Source organism: Martes martes (assembly GCF_963455335.1).
Source record: "Martes martes genome assembly, chromosome: 17".
NCBI classification, from domain to species: domain Eukaryota; kingdom Metazoa; phylum Chordata; class Mammalia; order Carnivora; family Mustelidae; genus Martes; species Martes martes.
Genome location: NC_137905.1, coordinates 41,965,992 through 41,972,795, shown reverse-complemented (window position 1 = coordinate 41,972,795; position 6,804 = coordinate 41,965,992). Strand labels below are relative to the sequence as shown.

The 6,804-nt window shown below is 34.7% G+C and overlaps 1 long non-coding RNA gene across 1 annotated transcript; it reads right to left on the bottom strand.

Annotated features, from left to right (window-relative positions):
* Window positions 1–240: 240 nt before the first annotated feature.
* LOC308358280 lies at window positions 241–6,280 on the bottom strand. Its single transcript, XR_013968313.1, has 3 exons — window positions 6,095–6,280; window positions 4,386–4,448; window positions 241–1,245 (listed from the first exon to the last, which is right to left on the bottom strand). It is a non-coding gene; the product is annotated as an uncharacterized lncRNA (long non-coding RNA).
* Between the last annotated feature and the right edge of the window lie 524 nt (window positions 6,281–6,804).

Sequence of the window (6,804 nt, the reverse complement as noted above, 5' to 3'; positions counted from 1 at the left end):
ATTTTAAGTTCATTTTTATTTACAGTAAAAGGCTTTTCTTCCTCTTGTGTCTCACATTTGGGCAAGCTGATAAGAAAGCCCTATTAGTCCCTTCTTCTGCAAGATTCAAACCATGCAAGGCCCTGCCCAAGCAAGGAAATGGTATTTACCTCAGCCCCACCTTCAGATATTCTGGGTATGCTGGTCCGTTTCTATTAATTAAAAAAAAAAAAAAAACTAATAAAAAAATAAACTGTATTTGGAAATTTTAATAATAAAAAGTTATTAAAAACTAATATAGTCCTCTCCAGACACAGAGAAGTGAGATACATCTCTGGCCTGTTACAATTTGAGCAATAGAGAGAATATAGACCATTATGGGTTAAAATACATAAAACACATAAAATACATAAAACACATAAAAGTGAGCCCAGAAGGAGACTTCTTTAAAAAGATAAGCAAAAAGGTCTTACATGCCATTACATCTGTATGACATTGCAGAAAAAACAAGTATGAAGCTTTCTATGAGTTTAAGCTGTCATGAAAGGATTGGGCAAAGAATCAAAAAAATGTAAGTGAAATTTCTGTGAAGTGGATACATACCAAATTAACACTGATTGATACTTCTGGGGAGGTAGAATATGTGAGTAGGTATTCAGACAAAGAAAAATTTCTCAAACTCTTAAGAAAAAAGAAGAGGAAATCCTTCCAAACTTATTTAACAAGGCCAGAATTACCCTGATATCAAAACCAGACAAGAACACCACAGAAAAAGAAAATTGCAGGCCAATATGCCTAATGCCTAATATGCCTAACATAGATACCAAATCCTCAACAAAATATTAGCAATCCAAATAAAATAATCCATTAAAAAGAACATACACTGTGATTAAGTGGGATTTATTCCAGGCATTAAAGTATGGTTCAACAGCCATAAATCAATCAATGTAATAAACTACATTAACAAAATGAATCAAAATCATATGATCATCTCAATAGTTACAGGAAAAGCATTTGACAAAATTCAACATCAATTTATGATTAAAAAAACTTTCAATAAAGTGGGTATAGTATGATCAATCTCAACATAATAAAGGCCATTTATAGCAGTCACAGCAAACATACTCAACAGTGAAAAGCTGAGAGCTTTTCCTCCAAGATCAGGAATAAGACTAGAATGCTCACTCTCTCCACTTTTATTCAATACAGTATTGCAAGTCTTGGCCAGAGCAGTTAGGTAAAGAAAAGAAATAGAAGACATCCAAACTGGAAAGGAAGAAATAAAACTATCACTATTTGTGGACAATAAGATTTTATATATAGAAAACCCTACAGATTCAAAAAAAATATCAGAATTAATAAATTCCATGAAGTTGCAGGATATGAAATAAAACAGTTGTTTCTATATACTAACAAACTGTCAGAAAAAATTAAGAAAACAATCCCACTTACAATTACATCAAAAAGAATAAAACAACCAGTAAATTTAATCAAGGAGGTGAAACATCCTTACATTGAAATTTTAAAGACATTGATAAAAGAAATCAAAGACAAATAAATCTAAAGATATTTCATGCTTATGGATTGGAAGAAATAATATTGTTAAAATGTCCATATTGCCCCAAGCAATCTATGGGTTCAGTGTAATTCCTATCAAAATCCCAATGGCATTTTTCATAGAAATAGAACAATCCTAAAATTTGTTATGGAACCACAAAATTTGTACTACATAACCAAAGCAATCTTGAGAAAGAAGATAAAAGCTGGGCAGATACAAAAACCTACATAATGGCATAGAGAGCCCATAAATAAATCCATGCATACACAGTCAATTAAAGTTCTGAAAAAGGAGCCAAGAATATACAATTGGGGAAAGACAGTCTCTTCAATAAATGGTGCTGGGAAAACCAGATAACCACATGCAAAAGAATGAAACTATACCACCATCTTACACCATTCACAAACTTTAGCTCACGATGGATTAAAGTCTTGAATAATAGATGAGAAACCATAAAACTCCTAGAAGAAAACAGGCAGCAAGTTCCTTGATGTTGCTCTTGGAGGTATTTTTTGGATCTGACTCCAGAGGCAATGGCAACAAAAGCAAAAGTAAACAAATGGGACTAGATAAATTAAAATGTTTCTGCACAATGAAGGAAACCATCAACAATATAAAAAGGCAACCTACTGAATGGGAGATGATGTTTGCAAATGACTCATTGATAAGGGGTTAATATCCAAAATATATAAAGGATTCATACAACTAAGTAGCAAAAAACAATCCAATTAAAAAATGGGCAGATCTGAACAGAGATTTTTCCAAAGAAGACATACAGGTCCAAAGAAGACATATGTCCACAGGCATATGAAAAGATGTTTATTACCAGTCATCAGGAAAACGCAAGTCAAAACCACAATAAGATCTCACCTCACACCTGTCAGAATCGCTTTTGGGGAAAAAACCAATAATTAACAAGTTTCAATGAGAATGTGGAGAAAAGAGAATCCTTGTGCACTGTTGGTGAAATGTAAATTGGTGCAGCCACCATGGAAAACAGTATGGAGGTTCCTCAAAAAATGAAATAAATAAATACCTAGAACTACCATACAATCCAGCATTTCCACTTCTAGGTATTTATCCAAAGAAAATGAAATCACTAATTCAAAAAGATATATGTACCCCTATGTTCATTGCAGTATTATTATGGGAACAATCAATGGATGAAGGGATAATGAAAATGTGGTATTTATATACAATGGAATACTATCCAGCCATAAAAAGAATAAAATCTTGCCATTTACAACAACATGGATAGATCTTGAGGGTATTATATTGTGATATAAATCAGGAAAAAACAAATACCATATGATTTCACTTATATATGGAATACAGAAAAACAAAGCACAGATGCAGAGAACAAATTTGTGGTTGCCAGAAGGGGGGTAGGTAAAATGGGTGAAGGAGGTCAAGATGTAACATTTCTAGTCATAAAATAAGTCACAGGGATGTAATATACAGCATAGTGCTACAGTCAACAATATTGTATGATCTATATAGATTTATACTATGATAGAAGGAAACTAGACATTATAGCCACCATTTCACAGTGTATATACAAATGTTGAATCATTATGCTACATACCTGAAACTAATATTATATGTTAATTATGCCTTAATTTTAAAAAAACATGGAAAAAAATGAGGCACTAACACTGCTGACTTGAAACTGTGTGCTTCTAATTATGGTAGAGTTGTGTTGGGTACCATCATTTCATCTGGATAATACCAGATATCAGTATCTATAATCATATTTTTGGATGTTGCATAGTTTACACAGAAAGGAAACATTCAAACTCCATCAAAATGAGTACTATATAGTAGCAAAATGGAAAAGATAAATGGAGACATAAAAACTCAGATGATGATGTGAGTGGCCATCATGGTAGGGGAGGGTCTGGATGGAGGCTGGGGCTCCAACATAAATACTATGGAGCCCATGGAGTCCAAAATATATAATCAAAGAAGGAAACGGTTATAGATGAATCAGAAGTTGTTGAATGGTCTCAATCATTATTCATAACATTTTTCTGATACATCTAATCTTCCTTGGACCAGTCATAGGCACGATGATATTTACTGGGAGGTGGAAGATTCATTTTTGACAAAAGTTCAAAGGTAATTCAATAAAGAAAGAATAACCTTTGCAACAAGTGGTGCTGGAACAATTGGACATTCAAATGCAAAAAAAAATGAACTTCAACCTGTAACTGCACATATTACACAAAAATTATTTCAAAATGAATCATAGACACAAAATGTTAAACAAAAAACTCTGAGAAGGGAATACAGGAAACTATCTTCATGACCTTGGGTTAGGTAAAGAGTTCTTAGATAAAAATACTATCCATAAGTTAAGCCAACAAAATGGGAGTACATGAAAAATTAAATACCTTTGCTCTATAAACAACAGTTAAGATAATAAAAAGACAAACTGGGTTGGACAAAACATATTTATAAATCATACATCTAACAAAGAGCTTATATCTAGAATATATAATAAACTCTTCAACACTCAACAGTATGAGAACAAACAGCCCAATACATAAATGCTTCGCAAGATACGTGGATGTTAAATAATCACTTGCAAAAGTGGTGAACATATTAGCCACTAGGAAAATGCAAATTAAAAACACAGTGAGGTACCATCAGACACCTATTAGAGTACCTGAAAACAAAAACAAACTGACAATACCAAGTATAGACAACAGTGTAACAACTGGAACTTTCACACTGATGTTGGGAATGTAAATTAGTACAGTTCCTTTGGAAAATAGTCTGGCAATTTCTCCTAAAGTTAAAAACATATAGTTACCATATGACAGCACATCTACTCCTAGGTATTTACCTGAAGAAATGAAAATGTCCACACAAAAGTGAGAGCAGTGCTTTCATTCATGATTGCCAAAACCTGGAAACAACCAAAACTGGTATCTGGTGAATGGACAAACGGACTGTGGTTCACCCATAAGGAATACTTCTCAACATTATATATATTATATGTATTCAACAACAGCATGTATCATAACCTCAAGAATTATGACATACTTAAGGATAAGTTCAACAAAATATGTGGAAGACTGAATATTACACAACACTGCTAAGAGAAATTAAAGACCTAAATAAAAAACATGTTCATGAATTGGTGGACTCAACACTGTTAAGATGTGAGTTATCTCCATATTGAACTGTAGATTTAATACAATCTACATGATAATCCCCCAAAACATTTTCCCCCATAGCAACTGACAAGCTGATTTTAAAATATGTAATTGAAAAAGACTTTCAACAAAGCAGTAGCAGTTTTGAAATGTGCAGTAATCAACACTCTTTGGTATCGTTAGAATGATAGACACATGGTACAATGGTATAGAAGAATATTCTGAAATAAATATTACATAGTCTACTAATTTTCAAAAGGCAACTCAATGGGAGAGAGAATTCAAGAATTCAAAACTCATACTGTTGAGCTTTGTCCTAGAACAAATGTGTATGATTGTCCCTTAAAGCTTTATTCATTGCATACTCTGTGACAGTAAGCTTTTAATTAATTGACTTTTTTAAAGATTTTGTTTATTTGTCAGAGAGAGAGAGAGAGAACACAAGCAGGCAGAGTGGCAGACAGAGGCAGAGAGAAAAGCAGACTCCCTGCTGGGCAAGGAGCCTGATGCGGGATTCAATCCCACAACCCTGGGATCATGACCTGAGCTGAAGGTAGCCACTTAACTGACTGAGCCACCCAGGCATCCCAACTTTGTTATTTTTAAAATTTATGTTCCAGGGACACCTGGGTGGCTCAGTTAGTTAAGTGTCTGCCTTTGGCTCAGGCAGTGATCCCAAAGTCCTAGGATCAAGCCCCACATCAGGCTCCGTGCTCAGTGTGGAGTCTGCTTCTCCTTCTGCCCCTCCCCCCACTCATGCTCGTGAGCTCGCTCGCTCTCTCTCTTTCAAAATAAATAAATAAAAATTTTTTAAAAATTAATGTTCCAATTACAGTTATGCCCTCATATCAAAATTTCTGATACACAGGCATCTCATTATCTTCTCTGAGTAGAACGTTATTTCATAATGTTTGGTTTTCTCTTTAATCCAGTCCTAAACTTATGGATACACATGATCACTTCCCAAATTGAGATGTTAAAAATATCACTATTCAGATCATTAATTGCAAAAGAAGCTATACAATAGAAAGCTCCAGCAGTGACGACCCTACCAAAGCTTCAATTCTTAGTATTACTAATTATGGGAAACACCGATGTTATGTTTACAAAAAATGCAGAATTACCTTGGAAGTGTTCTTCAGAACCCAACAAAATGTGTAACTTCCAACATGGAAAAAAATCTTGGTAGAGGAACAAGTTAGGTGACAGTGTGAGGAAACAGAAAATGTGAGACATTCTCTAATACAACTTCCTTGGACTTTTCCCAAAAGATCATGTAAAAAAGGTGGGACTCTAGGGTAAAAGGCTAACATTTAGGAGTAAAGTCAACAACTTCCTCTTACATGTAGAAATAAACATGTACACATGGAAAGATAAGAATATAGAGATGGGGCACCTGGGTGGCTCGATGGGTTGGGGCCTCTGCCTTCAGCTTGGGTCATGATCCAAGGTCCTGGGATTGAGACCCGAGTCGGGCTCTCTCCTCGGCTGGGAGCCTGCTTCCTCCTCTCTCTCTGCCTACCTGTGATCTCTCTCTCTCTGTCAAATAAATAAATAAAATCTTTAAAAAATATATAGAGATAAATAAGGCAAAATGTTACCAAAGATGGTGGCAATTTTGCTATTCTTTCAACTTTTCTCTATGTTGAAATTTCTATGAAAAAAAAAGTTAGAGGGGCGCCTGGGTGGCTCAGTGGGTTAAAGCCTCTGCCTTCGGCTCAGGTCATGATCCCAGAGTCCTGGGATCGAGCCCCGCATCGGGCTCTCTGCTCAACAGGGAGCCTGCTTCCTCCTCTCTCTCTGCCTGCCTCTCTGCCTGCTTGTGATCTCTGTTTGTCAAATAAATAAATAAAATCTTTTTAAAAAAAAAGTTAGAAAGGAAATTTCCAAGTGGACATTTTTCTATCCCATTATTAATTTTGAACCTATGCTGAGTTTTGGATAAAGAATGTAGATTATATAGGTTATTCTCAACAACTTCACACACATTAAAAGCCTGGGTATCTTTCAAGAATTGTTTGATTCAACTTAAGAGATGAGTTCTAAATTAATATCCTCTTGTGTTTCTTTTTTTCTACGAAGTTTTATCCAGAAAGAGTTATCCAA